Source organism: Schistocerca americana, chromosome 3, assembly GCF_021461395.2.
Source record: "Schistocerca americana isolate TAMUIC-IGC-003095 chromosome 3, iqSchAmer2.1, whole genome shotgun sequence".
Lineage (NCBI taxonomy): Eukaryota > Metazoa > Arthropoda > Insecta > Orthoptera > Acrididae > Schistocerca > Schistocerca americana.
This window is the reverse complement of record NC_060121.1, coordinates 723870800-723894941: the sequence shown is the minus strand read 5'-3', so window position 1 is coordinate 723894941 and position 24142 is coordinate 723870800. Positions and strand designations below refer to the sequence as shown.

The 24142-nt window shown below is 44.1% G+C and overlaps 1 protein-coding gene across 1 annotated transcript in view; it reads right to left on the bottom strand.

The window, feature by feature from the left end:
• Positions 1-24142, bottom strand: part of LOC124606343 (calmodulin-binding transcription activator 1) — a 943657-nt gene that overhangs the window by 533518 nt on the left and 385997 nt on the right. The window lies entirely within an intron of this gene.

Here is a 24142-nt window from a genome sequence, read left to right as displayed (position 1 = left end):
GGGGGGGGGGGAGGGGGCTAGTGAGGTGAACAGGGGGGGGGGGCGGCATGAGGGAGTGGGGCCCATCGATTGGCGCGCACGTGCACCAGCCGGCCGCGCTTCGCTGCTCGGCAGGAATAGCAAGATGATTAGCGTTTGTTCGGCTACGTGCTGAGGCTGCCCAGAATTAGCACCGGCCAGTGTCTGCCACGAATAATGGGCCGCGGGTGCAGGGAAACGGACGAAGGAAGGAAGGAAGAAAGAAAGAAATAAGGAAGAAAGTAAGAAACGATTGGAACGAGCGAATGCGCTGAGACCCTGCCGGAATAAATCTGGTCGTTCCTCTTCAAGCGGATTAGACCCGCAGAAACAGTGTAAACTGCAAGCTCCGCAAGTATCTGCGAGCTCGTCGTTAAGTACAGGCAAACCTCTATAAAACCGCCGGCGTCGTTAGAGAGGTTGGTAACTATGCTCATTTATTTTTCCCACTACTTACGAAAAATGCACAATTTCGCATCGCTCGAGGAACTAGCTGCGTAGGTTTCCGCGGCCGGCGTCCATTTCAGTCTGATCCTTCTGCCTCTGTGACCACATCATATTTGACAAAATGACCAACGTTTTGGCCGTTACTGCTGGCTGCCTTTATCACGGCGGCTACTTATGACTTATACGTTGCACGCAACATCAAGCAGTGTCAAGTCTCTGGCGACACGGCCCACTAAGCTACGGTGGCAGCATCCACTGGTTCGGCCGATCAGAATTAATAAAATATTCACATCAAAACTCCCTAGCAATAACACCTGATAGCCTGCTCTGTTCATCCTGCCACCCAATAAGACCAGAGTATGCCAAATATTCAGCCATGGGCGGATTTGGTCCGAACTAAGATATACCACATTGCGTGTTCTAGACTTCCGTATCCTGGTACACAAAATTAAGGTCAACATGGAACAGCCAAGGTCGGAAATTAACCGAGGTGTAAGTAAAGAAATTCTGTAGTCAAAAGCATCACAACTGTGGATTAATATTCAGTCTGTGCACTGATCTGACCAGGAACATCTAAACTGAGCATCTAAACTATCAACGGCTATACGACGCAGGAGATTAAGTAGGCAGCAGAGGAGCAGACAAGACCGAAGAAAAATATCACAGAATTGCTCTCGAACCGTGTGCTGCCTCAAACTGAGCAAGAATCGATCACGCTCTCTACAAGAAAGGAACCAAGTTCGGGTTCTGCCATTACATAAACAGGAAAAGTTTTGAGCAACATGAAAAATGACTTCCGACCACATACATGTGGGTGTATCGAATTCGTTACGAATGTGGAAGATCTTAAATCGACAAATACGACTATGTCTCTTCAAACGGTGCACGGAACATACGTACATTCAGCTGGAAAGATAGATCTGCTCTTGTTGAGCACAAACAACAGAGAAGCGAACGTGTGCTTGGCAGAAGACATTATTATCTAACTAACCAGCGAGTGGCTGACATCGAAATAAGTGTGCAAGGAATACGAAAGCAACTGAAATCACTCAAGAGAGGAAAGTCCACTGGACCTGACGGGATACCAAATCAATTCTACACAGAGTACGCGAAATAACTTGCCGCCCTTCTAATAGCCGTGTACCGCAAGTCTCTAGAGGAACGGAAGCTTCCAAATGATTGGAAAAGAGCACAGGTAGTTCCAGTTTTCAAGAAGGGTCGTCGAACAGATGCGCAAAACTATAGACCTATATCTCTGACATCGATCTGTTGTAGAATTTTAGAACATGTTTTTTGCTCGCGTATCATGTCATTTCTGGAAACCCAGAATCTACTCTGTAGGAATCAAGATGGATTCCGGAAACAGCGATCGTGTGAGACCCAACTCGCTTTATTTGTTCATGAGACACAGAAAATATTATATACAGGCTCCCAGGTAGACGCCATTTTCCTTGACTTCCGGAAGGCGTTCGATACAGTTCTGCACTGACGCCTGATAAACAAAGTAAGAGCCTGCGGAATATCAAACCAGCTGTGTGGCTGTATTGAAGAGTTTTTAGCAAACAGAACACAGCATGTTGTTCTCAATGGAGAGACGTCTACAGACGTTAAAGTAACCTCTGGCGTGCCACAGGGGAGTGTTGTGGGACCATTGCTTTTCACAATATATATAAATAACCTAGTAGATAGTGTCGGAAGTTCCATGCGGCTTTTCGCGGATGATGCTGTAGTATACAGAGAAGTTGCAGCATTAGAAAATTGTAGCGAAATGCAGGAAGATCTGCAGCGGATAGGCACTTGGTGCAGGGAGTGGCAACTGACCCTTAACATAGACAAATGTAATGTATTGCGAATACGTAGAAAGAATGATCCTTTATTGTATGATTATATGATAGCGGAACAAACACTGGTAGCAGTTACTTCTATAAAATATCTGGGAGTATGCGTACGGAACGATTTGAAGTGGAATGATCATATAAAATTAATTGTTGGTAAGGCGGGTGCCAGGTTGAGATTCATTGGGAGAGTCCTTAGAAAATGTAGTCCATCAACAAAGGAGGTGGCTTACAAAACACTCGTTCGACTTATACTTGAGTATTGCTCATCAGTGTGGGATCCGTACTAGGTCGGGTTGAAAGAGGAGATAGAGAAGATCCAAAGTAGAGCGGTGAGTTTCGTCACAGGGTTATTTGGTAGGCGTGATAGCGTTACGGAGATGTTTAGCAAACTCAAGTGGTAGACTCTTCAAGAGAGGCGCTCTGCATCGCGATGCAGCTTGCTGTCCAGGTTTTGAGAGGGTGCGTTTCTGGATGAGGTATCGAATATATAGCTTCCCCCTACTTATACCTCCCGGTGAGATCACGAATGTAAAATTAGAGAGATTCGAGCGCGCACGGAGGCTTTCCGGCAGTCGTTCTTCCCGCAAACCATACGCGAGTGGAACAGGAAAGGGAGGTAATGACAGTGGCACGTAAAGTTCCCTCCACCACACACCGTTGGGTGGCTTGCCGAGTATAAATGTAGATGTAGATGTATTATGAAAGAGGCAATCGATATACATGTGTCACCAAATATCGTGAATCGTGTTAGGAGTTTCGTCCCTCAGCCCAACCTGGCAGCCAGCAACTGGAGCAATACGACGGAAACAACACTGCTGTCTTACGAGATGTAGGATGTCTGACATGGGAGCGAGTTGCCGGGCACCTCCACATATGGCCGCGCCGGTCCAACGATTAGAGAGCGGCGTTGCTAGGATTTAAATGTCCGCCGTCGCCGAAGAATGTGTTTAATGTATGTAAATTTTTGCGAGCAATGTGCTCCCGAGCGACTCGTGAGCAGCTCAGGGGAAAAACTGACGCGGAGAGCCTTGCCTCAATCTATGGGCAACGTTGCTGGCGAGAGAGCGCCGACGCCTATGGACACACTACAGCGCCGTCCTCATTGAAAGTGAGTGCCCCCTTGTGCTCACCGGAAAAACATCAAAATAATTTTCTCACTCGATATCTCCAAGGTTTTCATCGCAGATGAATTCAGAGATTCACACTAAAATAAATTCTTTTACGTTTTCTACAATCCTACCAAAAATTCTGATCAGCTGCAATATTGGTTCAAATGGCTCTGAGCACTATGGGACTCAACTGCTGTGGTCATAAGTCCCCTAGAACTTAGAACTACTTAAACCTAACTAACCTAAGGACATCACACACATCCATGCCCGAGGCAGGATTCGAACCTGCGACCGTAGCGGTCGTGCGGTTCCAGACTGTAGCGCCTTTAACCGCTCGGCCACTCCGGCCGGCAGCTGCAATATTGTCTTAGCTACAAATCACATGTACATGGCTATTCGGGTGGCTTCATCTCCTTTAGAGAAACGACTGGTGATTTTGAAGAAAAGGGGGAAAACTCATTGCTAACCCAGAACAGCTAATTTGTTATTCCTTGATTCTTAACAGTTACAAAAGTATCATACACGCATACTACCGTAACACATTAAACATACAATTAAGTTTCGGGTGATCAGTAATTGGTAAAACTGACTGGGACGACAGCTAGACAAATAAGAATGAAAATGAATAATGAGATCATAGGAAAAAATCGCCCCTCTCTTTCGTCTGCTGTGTTATAAAGCTAACCTTAAACTCACGGTGGGCATCACTGTTATGTGTCAAACTGAAAAAGGGAGTAGCATAATGCATGCATCTTGGTATAAGTCAAAGAAACGTATTTCATTATACGCTCTTGCAGACGAAAGATAAATACGGAAATCGCTACGTTCTCTGTCCAGCCTTTCATCGAGATTTTATTTTGTTACGGTGACAAGTCTCTCCCGCTAATCTATCACTCTTTGCCGTCTCCATAATTAGAAATGTGCGAAACCTACACAGATTCCCGATGTCAGTAAATATGAACATTGTATACTTCGCTAGTTTTTAGATTTTTATGTGGCGGTTGTTCTTCGTGGAATTCTTTGTTAACCGAAATTAGATGGACGAGAATTATACAGGACATAAGGCTACATGAGAAACCACAATTGCCACACGGGGTAGCCGCGTGGTATATGGCGCCTTACCATGCATGGTTCGCGCGGCTTCCCCGTCGGAGGTTCGAGTCCTCCCTCGGGCATGAGTGTGTGTGTTGTCCTTAGCGTAAGTTGTTTTCCTCAGCGTAAGTTAGTTCAAGTTAGATTAAGTAGCGTGTAAGCCTACAGACCGATGACCTCAGCAGATTGGTCCCATAGGAACTTACCACAAATTTCCAAAAAGGGATCACAATCGGTATTAAGCAAACATTGAGATTATGCATGTGAAGCTCCTTACTAACGATGTGTAAACATGCGGTAAATGACCGACCAATAAAATTTTGTATAATCAGTGTGCTAAACAGAGAATGGTCGAACTGTCCTCGAAATCATAATGTGATGAACATCTGAGTTAAAAACTATTCCAAAAACACTCATAAACGTGTTTAAAATAGAAATACAGACGCACAACATTAAGTGAACTACACTAATGTGTCCAACAGAGTGTTAGGTGGTTTTTTGATTGGTCGGTTGGGGGGGGGGGGGGGGAGATTAAGACACTATATAGCAAGGCCATCAATCTCTCGGTTAAGAGATAGTCCATCTGCAGTTAGTGACATCAACTACAATTTTTTTTTCTCGATCCGTTTATAATCAAAACTTTGAAGATGGGAAGAGACTCACTATTTCGGAGTAAATCTATGCAACAATTCTTACGTTATCAGCATGTATCAAGGATAAGGAATCTTTAGGGTCGTGCTTTCATCAGAGTGCTACTCTTAAAAAGTAAAATACGATCTGCCAGAAAAACGAGCTAACGGCTTCTAACTGCAATCAGAACAGAGTACAAGAGGCATTACCAAGACAGGTGGCGGAGAAGGTAGGGTCCACACCTCCCTGGGCCTAGCTTGCGGTGGCTGTAGACACCCCAACACCAACTACCCTGCCCCTGCCCAACAGTATTTTAAACTTTGTATCTGACCAGAATGAAAAATGCTCCTATCACAGCACAAAAAAGCGACGTGTCCCGAACAGAGTTAGGGATGTAAAAGAATGGAACTAGCTTTTCGAGTTGCATCCCAGCTTCAGACATTTAAATCAAGAGATCTTAACACATTCGCGCTTCTTTACTTGTTGACACACGTCAAGTAATATAAACCAGCGTGTCAAGTAAAGTATCGCGATAAATGCCATCATGTCATCCAACATGACATTTTCCATGTCATGCAATATGACACAACGGGACATTAAAGTTTAGAATGCGCGCATTTCCATTATGGGATACTTCCTATTATAGATGCACCGCCACTCTCTGACACTTCCTATAGTAGATGCATCCCATTTTATAAAAGCACATAAATTTGTGTCTATTTGTTCTTACACCCCTCACCACACATTAACAGGGGGTGGGTTTGGACGAGAAATGGTCCAGGAAAAAAATCGGCTCCTTTCCATCAAAAAATCTAAAAACTGTTTTAGTGTCTCCCATGGAACAAATCCAACCCCAAAAATTGTATCCTCCCAGAAAAAAATCTTTGGGTATTACATACATGCTCTTCAGCCATATGATATTACATATCGCTTACTGTGATTGGCGAACCTTCTGGATATTGGACACGGGATCAGAGACTTCAGCCTATAAACCGCAATACATAGGTATGCCAACAAATTGCAGCTAAGAGACCTTGCTGTGCTGTGGAGGTAGGGTTGACTCGTAAAAAAGCGCGAATATGTCAAGATGTTTTGATTTAAATGTCTTCGAAGCTACCGGACTAGTTCCCTTCTTTTACATCCCTAACTCTGCCCAGGACATATTCGCCTTTTTGTGCTATGATAGGAGCATTTTACTTTCTGATTCCCAAATTTTACTCTAGCATAACTTTGACGTTAGACCACCATTGTTTGGCAACCAATGTAGATTTTTGTTGACTCGTGAAACAACTGATCCGATGTAGGTACTTTTACTGTCTTTCGAACCACTTTGCTTATGTTGTGGTAATGGATAAAGCCTTCACAGAACAACAGGACTACCATTAATTTGTTGTATTTATATACCTTCTTAAAAATATTTAAACGATTCGCACACAAAAACAGTGTTTTTTGCAACTAAAATCTGAATGAAGCTGGATTTTTGAAAGCGAGTTTTCAATGTTATGGTAAGAACCCAATTTTTATTTATCTGATTCACTTCAAACCGTGTCCCTGCATTCACTGATGTATGAACTTTAAACCATCGTATCACGACAATGGATAAAAAAATTCGTTTTGACTTTATCCATTTATCTACCTTCGTGCAAAGTTTGAACAGATTCGTGTAAGTTAAAGGTGTGGAAGTGGCGCGCTTCAAAAACCTCCCAGGAAAACATGTTTTTTGTATGCTTTTGTACGTAAATTCCGAAAAGCGCACATAGAAACAGTGCCATTACCTGAGAATTAATTTCAGCCCAATTAAAATCTTTTGCGAAAGAAATTAATCGACTCGTACAACTTGCCCGGACGTCAGGTTCGATTACCTCTCCAAACTGTGATTCTGCGCGCGGCCTTTTCTGACATTTTTGTTTTAGCACTTCTGCGCTGTAACGATAGTATAACCACTTTCCACTTACTCGAAGAAAACGAAGAATTATTCATTTATCTGTACGTCGTCCGCCAACATTCAAGGCAAGAATCCGGAAGACCATGCTCGGCATGGAGGCCCAAGAGGAGAGACCTTTCCACTACCATGTGTCTGTAACACTCCGCAACCACAACGTGGCTCAGTACGTGAGATGTAACTATAGGTTAATATGATTCCTCCCAGCAGGAACAGATGAAGCAGCGCCATACAGCGTACTCTCCTTGATACTGTGGAGTGTATTAGAAACCTGGGATCGTCCAAGCAAGCTTAGGGCGAGTAATGGCTTCTCTAGCCAAACAGTTGTCCAGTTCATTCCTTGCGATACCCACGTGAATTGGTACCCAGACAGGTTACGACTGAAATCAGACAGAAGATCGTGAATAGTAGATATCAAAGGGTGGCAAAAGTAACATCGAGCAATAGGCTAGGATTTGCTCACTGAGGCACTGTAAATTAAAATACACTCGAAAGAGATCCACACAATAAACTTTAGGGCTCTGTTAATGGCTATCAGCTCCTCCGTAAAAGCATTACACGTTTCTAACAAAAATTACTATTGTTCCTGGCGGGCGGGACAGTAGAGGCATATTCTGTCACATCTATAGTTTCAGAGCTTCCAGTGTAAATGACAGTAGCATCCTAACACTCCTGAAGAACTGAGATGAACAGACGCAAAAAAATGAGTGAAACTTTAGGGCCTTGAAATACACTCATGCTTACAAATTAAGGATAACGCTGATGCATGGTGAAACAACGCTCTGGTGGGCGGTTTGCGGGTTTAAATCACCTCGGGGTATGACCATGCGGTGCATTTGACCTGCGGTCGTCGCTCGGTGGCGCTGGCAACAGTCCACTTACGCAGAGGTGTGTTGGTGCATGTCAGAGTATGGTGCAGCGAGTAAGTGTGCAGACATTTTCAGACATGCTAATGGTGACTGTGTGTTAAAAATGGCTCAAAGAACACATTTTGTTGGCGTTATGAGAGGTAGAATACCAGGTCGACTGGAGGCTGGTGAAACACAGCAGGTCGTAGCACGGGCCCTCTGTGTGCCACAAAGTGTGATCTCAAGATTATGGCAACGATTCCAGCAGACAGGAAACGTGTCCAGGCGCTACGGTACTCCACAGTGCACAACACCACAAGAAGACCGATATCTCACCATCAGTGCCCGCAGACGGCCACGGAGTACTGCAGGTAGCCTTGCTCGGGACCTTACCGCAGCCACTGGAACAGTTGTCTCCAGACACACCGTCTACAGACGACTGAACAGACATGGTTTATTCGCCCGGAGACCTGCAAGGTGCATTCCACTGACCCCTGGTCACAGGATCGCCCGGAGACCTGCAAGGTGCATTCCACTGACCCCTGGTCACAGGAGAGTCCGTAAAGCCTGGTGTACACAGAACACAGTACATGGACATTGGAACAGTAACCTCAGGTTATATTCACGGCCGAGTCCAGGTATAGTCTGAACAGTGATTCTCGCAGGGTTTTCATCTGGCGTGAACCAGGAACCAGATACCAACCCCTTAATGTCCTTGAAAGGGACCTGTATGGAGGTCGTAGTTTGATGGTGTGGGGTGGGATTATGATTGGTGCACCCCTGCATGTCTTTGACAGAGGAACTGTAACAGGTCAGATGTGTCGGGACGTCATTTTGCACCAGTATGTCCGCCTCTTCAGGGGTGCAGTGGGTCCCACCTTCCTCCTGATGGATGATAACGCACGGCCTCACCGAGCTGCCATCATGGAGGAGTACCTTGAAACAGAAGAAATCAGGCGAATGGAGTGGCCTGCCTGTTCTCCAGACCTAAACCCCATCGCGCACGTCTGGGATGCCCTCGGTCAACATCTTCAAACCCCTACGACACTTCAGGAGCTCTGACAGGCACTGGAGCAAGAATGGGAGTCCATACCCCAGCAGCTGCTGGACCACCTGATCCAGAGTATGTCAACCCGATGTGCGGCCTGTGTACGTGTGCATGGTGATCATATCCCATATTGATGTCGGGGTACATACGCAGGAAACAGTGGCCTTTTGCAACACGTGTGTTTCGGGACGGTTTTCTCAACTAATCACCAATACCGTGGACTTAGAGATCTGTTTTGTGTGAGTTCCCAATGTGCTTATGCTATTAGCGCCAGTTTTGTGTAGTGCCACGTTGTGTGACACCACATTCTGCAGTTATCCTTAATTTATGAGCATGAGTGTGGATCGCTCATAATTCGTTTTGTCTGTATACTAACCAAAAAAGCGTGTGTAGAACTATACAGAGAGCGCATTCTACAGTGGAGTAGTCGGAGGTACCTGCAGAAGGTCTCGAGGCGTGTTCCAACTGCTGGCCGGAGTGGCCGTGCGGTTATAGGCGCTACAGTCTGGAACCGCGTGACCGCTACGGTCGCAGGTTCGCATCCTGCCTCGGGCATGGATGTGTGTGATGTCCTTAGGTTAGGTAGGTTTAAGTAGTTCTAAGTTCTAGGGGACTGATGACCACAGCAGTTAAGTCCCATAGTACTCAGAGCCATTTGAACCATTTTTTTTTCGTATTCCAACCGGAATTCCCACGTGAGGGTGAGTATCAGATAGCCGTTGCCCCTTCTGTTTCATAAGCTGGATGACTAGGAAATTGTCTTATCGTGACTGCGCAAGTGAAGAGAAATTGGTACCATTAGAAATTAGGAGGTAAAATTCCCACTTTGGGGAGGAGAATGAATGCGCGGCAGCCATGTCAGCTTTTCGTCGATGAAGAATTCCAAAAATTGGAACTGTGGAACTACGTCCAAATGCTGGGTATCGAAGTACAGTTCTGGGTCAGGATGGAGCGTGGTATAAAGACAAAAACACATGACTCTCGTTATCATGCGAGAGAACTGGAAGCCATGGGAAAGGGTCCGAGAGGAGACCCTCCGTACGGCACCTTGGAGATGGTTTTCACTCAAGGCTACAGACTGGGAGCTATAGCAAACGCAAAGGTCGTCAACATAGAGCGCAGGGATGACCACTGTTCCGATTAAGATCATTTGTGGCGATAAAGTCTAGTGTAACACTCAGCACAGAGCCGTGCCCTGAGGGAGCCGCAATCATGGACCTGGGGGAGCTGAGAGATGTATCAATTCTAATGTGAAACACTCGGTGGGATAAAAACCGAGGAATAAAAATCGCTAGAGAGCCTCGAAAGCGCCACCGGAGAGCGATAAGTAAAACCTGGTGGTACCAAACTGTGTTTTGTGTCTTTTGTAATTCAATAAAGACTGCAATGATAGGTTGGCGTTTAGAAAAGTTAGTCAGGTTAGTTTCTACAACCTACCACATGGTCGCTTGGAGATTGATCCTTCTGGGAACCACACTGATAAGGGAGAAAAAAGGCCCAGTGGTTCGAGAACCCAGCATAATCATTAGGCTACCAACCTTTCAAGTAGACTGGAAGGCACGTTAATGAGATCAGTCGGTATTTCGCTTGGTTTAACGATTGGGATGATGACATATGTAGCCAAATATGGATGAAGGCCAAGGCTGGATGGAATCTTTGAGTAACACTGACATGTTCAATCATTTTATTATTGATCGAACCATGATCTGTAACGGTATTTTGTAACGGTTCAAGAGCCTGAAGCAGCTTCCAGCCAATGAAAGAGTCACTACATAATTCAGCGTTAGGATGGTTAAAGTATAGGAGCTGTCTTCACCTTGTCATCACGTGCCTAATCAAAGCACAAAGTATGTGCATCCGAAAAGTAGGCGGGCACAAAGGTGATGCTGATGCTGTCACAAATCAAAGCTACGAAAACAATGTTCCCCGAAACATCCCTTTCCGGTTGCAATTTTCAGTTCAACCAACGTCTGCGAACGAAAGTACAAGAACTGGGATTAACGGAGAAATACAGGGATAAAGAGGAAGTCCGTTTTCCCACGTGTGTGTGCTGCAGTGGCATATCTTCCAGAAAACAGTGTTGATAAAGAGTGGGTGGTAATAATGGAGAAAATGAGCAGTGAAGAAAAGATCGTGAAATTCGCGAACTACATAGTCAATCAATCGATAGAAAATCCTAGTATACCCAGTGGAATATTGAATGTTTCTAACCAGCGGCACAGGAACACGAATGCTGTGGGAGGTTGGCGTACGAAACTAAACTCCTCAATAAATCAAAAACATCCGAAAATTCACATTCTGAGACATAAGCAGGAGGAGGAAGCAGTAAATGATACATTTGAAATCAAAAAGATTCTACCGACCTGCCTTTTCAAAAAGGAAGAAAAAGACACATAGATCTTGACAAAAGGTTGAAAGATATTATCAGAATGGGGTCTATATAACGACTCGTGGGATTTAAGATGATTTTTAAGCTTTCTTGCCGAAAACTGAGTGAGAAATTAATATTCATAAAATAAGACACGAAGTTTAATCATTTGGTACAGCAACATTGTAGAGATAAAAAAAGGTAAAAATAAATAATAAATATTTAACCATGTCTATGTACTATGTGGATGGACAGTCCAAAATCTGGATAAAATGTGAAGGGGGATTTCTGATTACTAAAACGGTCGGAAAAATCACGATAAAATATCAGTGGTTGGAAACACCATGCTGACGTGGCGGGTCGCAAGGCCTATAGTCGGAAAGTCCACGACACCCTCCACTTCATGTGCAGGGAGGTAACAGCTGTCCCCTGCGTAGTCAGGGACTACCAACGTATAGGTACCTGAGGCGCCCCCCCCCCCCCCCCCCCCCGTCCCCCAACCACATGTGGAGTGGCATTCATGTTGTGTATTGGGCGACCTTTCCTGCATATCCCGCACTCCCATAAAAATATTTGAAACGTGGTAGTCAAACCCGGATGTGGGGATCAGACATGAACTAGTGGTGTAAAATAAAGAAACAAAATAGGAAAAGCCTGGGGCTGTAGATATGTTTTCAGCAAGGAATAAGATATGATCAGAGAGTACGACTGCAGCACAGGAAATTAAGAAGTACAGCGACGAGTTGGCGGTCCCACAGTCGCCATGCATGGACTCAGAGAAGAGTTGTTAGACTCGTGGCGGCTTGAGCAGAAAGAGACCCCGTCGCCTCAGGAGAAAAAATATATTAATATTATATATTTAACCACCACGAGCAACAAATGAAATGGAGAAAGGTGGTGTTGATGCAATTGGGTGGACGTACAACAGTTCACCGGTTTCCACTCTTTTTGAGTCATCATCAGAACCAGGATCTTATATCAAAAGGAACACCTAGAGCATCGATCTACTGCTAATCTTGGTCACTTGACATCTTCCGCCAAAAGCGAGCAAGATGAATGTTGGATGTGTTGCTTTTGTAACAAGGTACTGAGTCTGATGATGACACAAAAAGACTCGAAACTGGTCATCTGTTGTAAGTACATTCATTGCAAGCAAGACAGTTATGAATAAAAAAGTATTTTCCAAATTAGATCGCGTGCTCGAATTCGACATTGTATTTTTCATTCGAAATGGTAAGCAATCACTTTAATTGCTCGACAAACTGAAATTGTGGTATCTCCATAGAAAATTAGTACTTCATGCAATGATTGGGCACGTGATTCTAAGTTAACGGTAAGCAGTGAATCGTTAGGCATCAGCCGTATTTACACTTTCCTTGTGAGCAGCGTGTTAAATCTCGGTGAAGTGAACAACGTAGGGCCACAAAGAAGTCGTTCTGGCCCTATGGCGCACAGCAGCATGTCAGCAACAACGTCACTTATGCCAGAATATGTCATTTTAATGATCTGACGAAGTTTTCTAGACGCAATATATCTTGGTTATGGACCAACACAAGGTGCACGACAACATGCGATATCCTCAAAACAACTGACTGTAGAGCTCACCTGCTGACTGAGGAGTTGCAGCATACCAAGAAAGTGTATAATTCAGATTAGACAGCTGGTCTGTATGCCAAGCATGAGACAGTGCATGTCCCATAATGAAATAAACGCGTCGTCACGTACGAGCGTCTATAATAATCTTAATTCACATGAAAGTGACAGTAACGCAGGCGAGGAAACTAGTTGCTAGTGAAAGGACGTCTGTATGGCATGATCCGTAAACGTATTCACTGTTAACAAACTATGAGTCTTGTGAACAGCGCACAGTTCAGGATGATGGCGAGGTATTATTCTGAACAAAGTTTAAATCTAACGACAAGAGACTAGATATAAGAGGGTTAGTCAAGAAATAAGTCACAAATGCCAGAATACTGCATATCGTTTTAAAATTCGCGCCCTTATGTATCTAGAAGGTGGCAGCCCCTGTCGCGTAGAAGGTAGCCATTACACAGCATTCCGTGGCCACTGGTTACCGATTAGCAGTCAGATCAAGATGGTAGGTGTGCTCTAAGTGTTTACCCCATTAGCACAACAAGATTATTGTGGGGCACAGGACTGTCCGCAGAGCACGTCCACAGTGAAATTCGTCCTGTACATGGTTAGAACTACATTTCATGGAAATTTGTGTTCAATTGGATAAAGGAATCCAGCAAAGGACAAGACAAAGTTACACACAAGGAGCGTCCTGACCACCCTGGTTATCCAGCGAAGACAAACTGTTTCCATGTCTACGGATATTTCGCTACCCTCAGGACACAAGGTTGCAGCAACTGCAGGAACCAAATAAACTCGTTATATCCCGAGATGCCACGCTTTAGATGCGAACGTTGGCAAAAGAATTCTATGTTGCAGGCTTTTAACGCCTTCTCAAACGATGGGATAAGTGTTTAAGTTTACAACAATAGTATACTGATAAGGAAAATGAATTTTAGTCAGATACACGCGGCTCTGACGTCTCTACCCAGTTTGCGACTTATTTATTGACTCGCACTCGTAAAACCGACAACGTTCTCAACAGAAAGACACGGGGATCTTTCTTCTTCACATTTCTGACTGACGAAGTCAACTCATCATTATTTACTTGCGCACATATGAGACTGCATCAAGACGTATGCTATCCCCTTGCATTTCAAAGCTTCCCATCTTAAACGAGTGGGAAGGTGGTCAAGCAACAACACAGCTCTCAAACACTGACGTTATGTGTAGGAACCATGCCACAGAGGAGCGTGTCTAATGCAGTTGATCACTAGCGTAGTGAGCATTTTGGTAAGACAACTGACGAACTGAAGAAAGCTATCCGTAGGAAAGGTCATAACCCTATAATAACAGTAACGATGTGGTCGTAGAGTTTAATGAAGCGGAAACCAATCGGATCCGAAAAACTTTTCAACCAAATCTATCTGATCCGGAAAGATCTGAGAGAAAACAACGTGGGTCACAAGGTGTCAGCAGAAGGCAGACGGAGGTGTGGGGCAAAATCTTTACTACAATGCGGGCTGGTGACTAAAACTCACTTCATGACCAGTCGTTATAAATGTTACAACAATTTTCGTGACGGTGAAGAGATTCATCTATATCGAAAACATAGCTGTCTACTGTTTAGTTTGTTGCTTTGAGAAGTACTGAGCTGAATTCCCTCTCCAGCAATAAACCAATATCTAGGCTCTCGAGTGTCGAAAATATCTGTCATGAGCGGCAGAAAAATTTTGACGTTCCAGTTTCATTACACGCCGCCAACACAGGCACCGCAGAAATGGCAGGCGTTAATATTATCGAGCTGAAACTGTCAGTGGAGGCACAGTGGGGATGTATTTCTGGCTGACGTCGCCGTTTTCCGCCACCGCCGCCTGTTTCATTAGGTTTTTGACACATGTCGCGCTTACCCGGTTCGCTGCATTTGTTGCGGGCGTTTTGAGAGCAGCGTCGACGGAAACAAAAGGACGTCGGCATGTCTGCCGCGCGCGTCTGAAGCCGGCGAACTCAATACGGCAAACGCGATTACCTGCCGTCCGGGGCTTAGGCTGTCTGAAGCGCCTGTCCGTGCCAGCCAACACACTTCGTTTCATTCGCCCGACACACAGCCAAAGGAAGGAGCGTGCTACTACTGGGCGCACTTTTCACAAACGAGGGAACTATGTATTAATACGCAAAAATAAATGATATTCACACGTGACAATGCCGCTACTGAAAAGTTCAAACTGATGACACTCTAGTCGAGACTCTCAACAATTCCTGGTTCTTTCCACGTAGTCAGGTCTCTTGTCCTTACGTCTCTACCTTCCCGCAATTTCTTCAGATTTAATCTGCAGTTCACAGCCAGTAAATTAGGGTCAAGAGTCCTCATCTGCTGCTGGAAATGTTTTGCAGTTTAAGATCTGGTTGCGAAATTGTGCCATCGCTATACAATCTATCGGATCCGTCCAGTGTCTTCAGATCTCTTCCACGTATGCAACCTCCTTTCATGATTCTTAAACCTATGGTTTACAACGACTAAATTATGCTGTGTACAGAATTCTACCAGGTAGTGTCCCCTTTCATTCCTTTTGCCCTTTGCTCTCCTTTATTTTTCATTCTCTTACTTTTCCTACTACTGAATTACATTCCGCCAATTCAGTTTTCGGTTCCATTAACTATCTGAACAATTTATTTTCTCACTTCATATATTCTTTCAGTCTCTTGATCAAATGCGGCGCTGGTAGCGCATGAGCTTGTACTACTGATGTGGGTGTTGTTCTTCTGTCTGTATTTGTTATGATAATGTGCTCACTAAACTGTTCACTACACACTTATTATTAGACCTACTCCTGCATTACCCTTATTTCATTTTGTGTTGATGATCCTCTACTCACATAACCATAAGTCCTATTCTTCTTGCCACCGTATTTCATTAATTCATTAATTCCCACTATATCTAATTTGAACTTACCCATTTCCCTTCTTAAATTATCTAACTTACTTAATCGATTAAGCCATCTAACATTTCACACTCCGTCCCGCAGAACGACAGTTTCGTGTTTTCTCTTGACGACATCTTCCTGAGTAGTCGCCGGCCGGTGTGGCCGTGCGGTTCTAAGCGCGTCAGTTTGGAACCGCGTGACCGCTACGGTCGCAGGTTCGAATCCTGCCTCGGGCATGGATGTGTGTGATGTCCTTAGGTTAGTTAGGTTTAAGTAGTTCTAAGTTCTAGGGGACTGATGACCTCAATAGTTAAGTCCCATAGTGCTCAGAGCCATTTGAACCATTTTTGAACCTGAGTAGTCCCCGCCCGGAGAACCGAATGCTGTCATCATCAGAGCTGAATGTCCTTGGGAATAATAAATACTTAAGTTTCCCTTAACTTTCAGCCGCTACCACTACCAACATACTGACGCCACGTTGGCTAATTCTACGATGCCGGATCGATCATCAGGATTATTTTGCCTTCAACTACTGACAATGCAGCTGCCCCTCTTCAGGAAAAATGGGTTTACTTGCCTCCCCATAGATACCACGAAGTTGTGGTTGCACCAATGATGTGGTTATCTGTGTCGCTTAGGCATATTTCGGTAAGTTCAGTAGTTTATAGGGGGAGGCGGGAGATCCAGATACAGGACGTAAGGACACTGAAATTAAACTAAAATTGTTGTTCTCCGTGATTCTAGGCGCTACAGTCTGGGACCGCGCGACCGCTACGGTCGCAGGTTCGAATCATGCCTTGGGCATGGATGTGTGTGATGTCCTTAGGTTAGTTAGGTTTAAGTAGTTCTAAGTTCTAGGGGACTTATGACCTCAGAAGTTAAGTCCCATAGTGCTCAGAGCCATTTGAACCATTTGAACCTCCTTGATTCCGGAACATCGTAGCGAACGCAAGGTATATGGGGCAGTCAAATGCAAAAGAGACACGTAGGAAAAAGTTAAATACACCAGTTGTTATTTCAAAATGAACGCCGTAACAGTTAACACATTTATCCCACAGTGAGAGAAGACGGTCAATGCCTTCATGGAACAATGTTTGCGGTTGCCTACGGAATCATATTTGTACTCAGGCATGCACCTCTTCATCCGAAGCAAATCGACGGCCACTGGTGTCTTTCCTCAGGACCCCTTAAATGTGGAAATCGCATGAGGACACTGAGGGACTGCGTGGAGAATGTGTACGGACTTCTCAGTGAAACTTTTATAGCAAAGTAGAAACAACAGCTACGCCAGCTGCGATAAAGTCATGATGAACTTTTTGTTTCACTGCACGGGCCCGCCGCTCATTGACTTCCTGCAATACGGCGTTATAATTAACGGACAGTGGTATGTGAACAACTGGCAAAAATTGGAGCGCACCGTAAAGTCCAAACGGCCAGTGCTTACTTTCTAAAAATTTAGGTACCGGAACGCGGCTCTTCAACCATAGAAATCTCCCATCCTTCACCCCCCACCCGCAAGGCATAAAAATCTGAAGTTTCGATTGCTGAAAGTTGTGATAAAAGAAACACTAAACAATAATTTTTTGCAGAATATTGTTCAGGTATTGTGGTTTTTATAAAATAACTCATACTCATAAGAAGAGAAACACAATAAACAACTGGCACTACCGCCTGTCCCCGAAGACGTGTCACTCTGCTACCTAGTCCTGCTCGAAACAGATCGACACAAATCGGTAGTCTTTGGGACCATGATGTCATTTTTTTTTCAACTGCTGCCAGCCGCAACGTTCAAAAAGTTAACTGAAGCTGCTCGATGAACGTGTTCACTGGTGCCTGAACAGTGGTAAATTATATTTACGTTGCGATTTAATAGACTTACATTATTTTAAATCTCCGGCGCCGAATTGTTCCAATGAGCTGAAAAAATTCCCCGGGACGTGCCGAAACGCCCTTCCAACCGAAATTAAGCCCTATAAACGACCAGGAATGTTGACGGATGACATCATTCTGATGCAGGATAATGCCCGCCCACATGTTGCCAAGGTTGTTTCGACTACGCTGCTCAAGTCTCGCTGGAAAGCCCTTATGCAAGCTCCCTACTGTCCCGATCTCTCCCCAAGCAATTTCAATATTTTTGGAGAGCAGCAGAAAGACATTCGTGGCCGTCGATTTGCTTCGGACAAAGAGGTACACGCAAGGGTACATACATTTTTCCATGAAGGGGTTGACCATATTGCCTCACAGTGAGATAAATGTATTAACAGTTACAGCAATTACTTCTAAAATAATAAACAATTTACTTGCTTTCCTTCCAAGTATCTCAAAGATGTTCAAATGTGTGTGAATTCCTACGAGAACAACTGCTGAGGTCATCGGTCGCTAGACTTACACGTTACTTAAAGTAACTTATGCTAAGAACAACACACACCCATGCCCGAGGCAGGACTCGAACGTCCGGCGGGAGGGGCCGCGCAATCCGTGACATGGTGCCTCTAAGCGCGCGGCCATTCCGCGCGGCTCCAAGTGTCTCGTTTTCGTTTGAGTGCCTCTTTCACCTCCTCATATTCACCTCAACAACATTTCCTTACTTGATGAAACCTCCTGATTATTCCTACTCCGTTCTAATCTACATTGGATTAATACGAAAATGTAAGTTAACAATTCAGTGATTATGTACTTATGTACATCAGTGGATATTTCGCGGGTCGCAAAGTCAGCACTCAATCGTAAGGCATCTGTCTCTCAGTCTCTCTCTATGTGGGAGCACTAGGGCTCCTGACCACCCGCACTGCGAGTGCAGTGGCTGAGCATTCGCGATGAGCAGGAAACCGAGGCCTATTATCCAGTTTTATGGAGTCCACGGCGCTGCAGGTAGCCCTGGGCGCAGCCTGCAACGGGCGGCCGCGCATTAGGCAAGCCGACCCCGGGTCGCCGCCGCAATCCATCTTCCCGCGCGCCGCGGCGGCGGCACACCAAATAATTAATGGTCCTCGGCGCGGCCACTGTAGCTCGCTCACCATGAAAGTATTATTTTCATCAGGGCACATTAATCTCTCACCGGCGAACACATGCAAAGGACGCCACCTCGCAAGATAAACCCTGTCTAGGCCGCCGACGTCTTCCTAGCGGCAGACTCTTACGCTTACACTCCCGCAGTTCGCGCAAGTATCTCCGCAACACCGCTGCCTCCGTCAAAATCCTTAATTATTAGATTGATGCACAAGTTCGTAGTGTTTCAATTTTCCATGTTATTATATCGGTTACTACGCGTTTATTTATTGATTGTCATTTTTTGCTTGTAGTTCGCTGAAGCCATTTGACTTTACAAACTGTCTTTTTGTCATTTGTAGATAGTGAGTGGAGGTGCGGACGCTAGAAAATAGAGTGCCGAGTGGAGAAATCGGAACATTTCCGACGTGTTCTTCTGTTTGAGTTCAGTAGATGAGTGACATCAAAGAAAGGAAACCAGAAACATATGCGCTGTGTGAGGATAACGCCACTGGACAGAGCACGGCAAGAAAATCGTTTTCTCGTTCTTTGGAGGATCGTTTTCATATTAGTGACTCTCCACGTTCAGGAAGACCTTCGTGACTCTCCACGTTCAGAAAGTCCTTCATGGTTTGGTAAAGATCGTTTAAACGCATTAATCCACAATCATTCACGTCAGTGTACTCGAGAACTGGCAAATGTGATGAACAGTTATCATTCCACCGTCGAGGGACATTTGCATGCAATGGGGAAGATTCAGAACCGCTCTACACAAAAATCAACGGGTCGCCGTATGTGCATCTCTGCTTGCTCGTATCAACTGGCTCATGAGAAACACTTACCATTCCTATCCTGTATCGTTACTGGTAAGCAAGAAATGGCTTCTGTACGTTAATGTAATGGAAAAAAAGGAATGATTGAGCCAAAACAAAGCAACAACACCCCGTACAAAGACCTGTACGCATCCACAGAAGATAATGTCATGCATCTGGTGGAACACTGACAGTGTGTTGTAGCACGGATTGCTTCCCCAAGGTGTAACCATCACTGCCAATATTTATTGTCAACACCTGAGACGTCCTGCAGTTGACATACAAGAACAACGACCGGGAAGACCACGTGAAGTGATGCTACTCCACGATAACGCCCGCCTGTATTTTGCTAGACTGACAAAACGCCCTATATAGTAGTTGGGTTGGGAAGCCATTCCGCACCCACCTAATTCGCTTGATCTTGCGCCCTCAGATTTTCACCTTTTCCGCTCTCTATCGAACATCTTTCAAGGAACTACCTTCCCGGATGAAAATGCGCTCCAAATATGGCTCCACGAGTTCTTCGCCTCAAAACCACGTGACTTCTACAGTTGCAGAATCGAAAAGTTACCCCAGCGTTGGCAGACTGTCGTAAACACCAAACGAGAATATATTATTGAAGACTAAAGTCTCCGTTATGTGTATCTGTTGCGTTATTAAACTTATGGGAAAACGCTACTAACTTATGCACCTATCCAATGCAATAAATAAACCAAGGATGACGAAAAACGCAGATGGTTAACACTACAAACTGCATTCCAAATTCTCACCGTAGCACGGCTTAATAACCGACAGACTCTGCAGATTTGGTTTCTTCGCCTCGTTGTTCCTAGCGAGACTCTTCGAGCGTAACGGCGTAATTCGTAGTTTCTTGACTCGGTGACTACTTTCATTCTAACTCTGTAGCCGGATATTCCTCGTGATGACACGGACTTCGGTTAATCCAAGAGGGAAATTGAATGCGCCATCTGTGAATCGTGTTACGTCATTTTCTCTGCGTCATCGCATTTTTAACTGATAGTGTTACGTGCCTTCTGAGGCGGAGACTGAAAACCAGCATGGAATTTGCCCAAACACATGTAGGAAACCTACCAAAAAGCTAATCAGAGTGACTAGCGTACCAGACCAAGGAGTATTAATCCAAAGTGCACATTCGATCCCTGCTCATAAGCCTGTACGGTTCGTGTTAAGCTATAAGCAGCAAGTATCTCGGGAAAGCATTCGTTGCTGTGAATCTGGTATTCAATCTTTTCAAGTCCGGCGTACTGTGAACACAATTTAAAAATTCTTATACTATCACACTTAACGTTCCCAAAACAAACAAAAAGTATAAAATGAATTAATATGAGAAACATGAAACTCACGGTAACGATACATTATCTCGACGAAATATTTTGAATAACTAAAGTGGATGTAGGAGCGATTTTTTAAAAGTCTTAACCAATCCACAGCTCTCCAATTAAGGCCAAGTCATTAATTTACGAAACAAGCTCCCCAAATTTCATGTACCTTGAAAACAAAGCAAAGTTAAGGACGATTATAATTTAATAGCTCATGAGTGTCGACTACATTAGCAGCAGCGTCATCAGACAAGAAAGGGGTAGGAGGTCGACAGTGGACGTGCTCAAAGAGTAATATCAGGTTTCACAAAATAATTCGTGGACCTCTGTAACTATGTTGTAAATCAGAATAAAAGAACAATGCCTTAACCACTGGATCACCTTGCACGGAAAGGAAAAGAAACGTAGTAAGTCAAACATTCGGTTCAATATACAATTACAGAAAACCACTACATTAAGAAGAAAAGTAAGACCGTAAGACAGATATCAAGAAAAATACTGACGAGTGAATTTAAATTTTCTGTATACTTACATTTAATGAATATCCATAGTCATATCGTAAATTTATGTAGAGGATCAGTAGAAGAACGAGCCGGAAGATGGCTGACGTCAGCATCAGCGTAGCATTCCTGGAATTGACGTAAGCATCTACTTACTCTGGAATTGCTGACGCCAACATCCGGCACCCAATGACACTATTACTTTGACCAATGGAGTTATGCATTTTGCTAAAATACAGAAGGGTCTCAGGGTACCAATGGTGTTCAAAAACTTGGACCCCTCCCCTCACGCAGTTTTAATTTTTATAGTTCAATTGTGTATGCGCCGTCATTTACCGCCTGCATGTCCATCGAGTATGAAGCGCCACCATCTGCAGCAGCAATCAGCCGCACAGAGGAATCTGACAGTACGTATCTGTCAATTCTTTTTGTTATTAACAAACTCAGTTTTGCGTGAGACGAATAGCTAACGTTGTGCTGCTTTCACAGAGAACTATTACATGTATACTTTGCAGATGCACTGACCTATTGTGATAACGTTACACTGACCACTATAATAAATTAATAACGTTATGACATTATCTGTCTATAACTAGGTTTTGCTGTTATTGGTACAGTCCCAGATCCAGTGCTGGAATTTAGAGACAATATGAGAGAGGTGGATGGTGGTGTGTATCATATAAGACGCACACTATGTAATCTGGACGGCCACCATGCCCTAGACTGCCTATACATGAAAAAAAATGACATTACGCGTCCACTTGTAATGTCGACCAGCTGTAAAAAGTGGTGGAGTAGACCAAAATGCACACGTTAAAAAATTGGTAGAATTAGCTGTCTGATGTTAAGAGAAAAAAAATTAGAAGCACTACCTCGAAGACAAAGTTTTACTACCCACCATATCTATAAGCACTACAAAGCATGACCACTGCCCATCTTCCACATCCTCCTACAGTAAAGAAAGAAAGAAAGAAAAAGTTTCATATATATACAAGGCGATTCGCCCTGTCATGTGACATCCACACCAAATGCTCAGGACACACCCGCCAAATCTGCCAGCAGAGCTATCCACTGTAGAGGTAGGTAAGAAAAAACTTCGTAATATTGGAATAACACGCATCCTCCATTCTTCTATGTGTCAGCAACACATCTTAATGCTTACCTATTAATTAACATAGAGAGAGACACTATAGTTCCAGGATGCCCACAGCACTATACTGGGCGCATTTCGTGGGCGGCTGCGGTTTCCCTCTGCCCATATCATCTCACCACAAACACACACACACACACACACACACACACACACACACACACACACACACAGAGCATGCAACCGATTTTCGGAAATCGATTCACAGCGGTATTTCGTGCTACTTAGCAACCAGCTATCATTAGCACAGACATGTCCACGCTACCGAGTATGGAGAAAAATGTATAACCCTGGGTTTCATTTGTGAATGGAACAGGAAATTCAATTATGCTAAAATAAAGGCGTAATGAGTGCATCATACACTAAAAAAATAGTCTATATGTGACTCAATATGCTGGTGTGAGTTGATGTTTTCACCATCCAGCCAGAGTAGAATATGTATGAGGTATGTGCTGTGTATATTAGGTGTAATTTGGTGTATATGTGAGCGGAGGACGTCGTTATTCAAGAAAAACAAAACTAGCGTTCTACGGATCGGAGCGTGCAATGTCAGATTCCTTAATCGGGCAGTTAGAAAATTTAAAAAGGGAAAAGGATAGGTTAGAGTTAGATGTAGGGGGAATTAGTGAAGTTCAGTGGCAGGAGTAACAAGACTTCTGGTCAGGTGAATATAGGGTTATAAATACAAAATCAAATAACGGTAATGCAAAAGTAGGTTTAATAATGAATGAAAAATAGGAATGGGGGTAAGCTAGTACGAACAGCACAGTAGACGCACTATTGTAGCCAAGACAGACACGAAGCCCACGCCTACCATAGTAGTACTAGTTTATATGCCAACTAGTTCCTCAGATGATGGAGAGAGTGAAGAAATGTATGATGCGATAAAAGAAATTACTCAGATAGTGAAGGCAGATGAAAATTTAATAGTCATGGAGGACTGGAATTCGATAGTAGGACAAGGAAGGGGAACGAAAAGTAGTAGGTGAATAGGAATGGGGATAAGGAATGAAAGAAGAAGCCACCTGGTAGAATTTTGCGCAGAGCATAGCTTAATCATAGCTAACACTTGGTTTAAGAATCATGAAAGAAGGTTGTATACGTGGAAGAGGCCTGGAGACGCTGGCGGTTTCAGATGGATTATATAATGGTAAGACAGAGATTTAGGAACCAGTTTTTAAATTGTTAGAGATTTCCAGGGGCAGATATGTACTCTGACCACTATTTATTGGTTATGACCTGTAGACTAAAACTGAAGAAATTGCAAAAAGGTAGGAATTTAAGGAGATGGGACCCAAATAAGCTGAAAGAACCAGAGGTTGTAGAGAATTTCAGAGAAAGCATTAGGGAACAATTGACAAGAACAGGAGAAAGAAATATAGTAGAAGAAGAATGGGTAGCTTTGAGAGGTGAAAGAGTGAAGGCAGCAGAGGATCAAGTAGGTGGAAAGATGAGGGCTAGTAGAGATCCTTGGGTAACAGAGGTGATATTCAATGTAATTGATGAAAGGAGG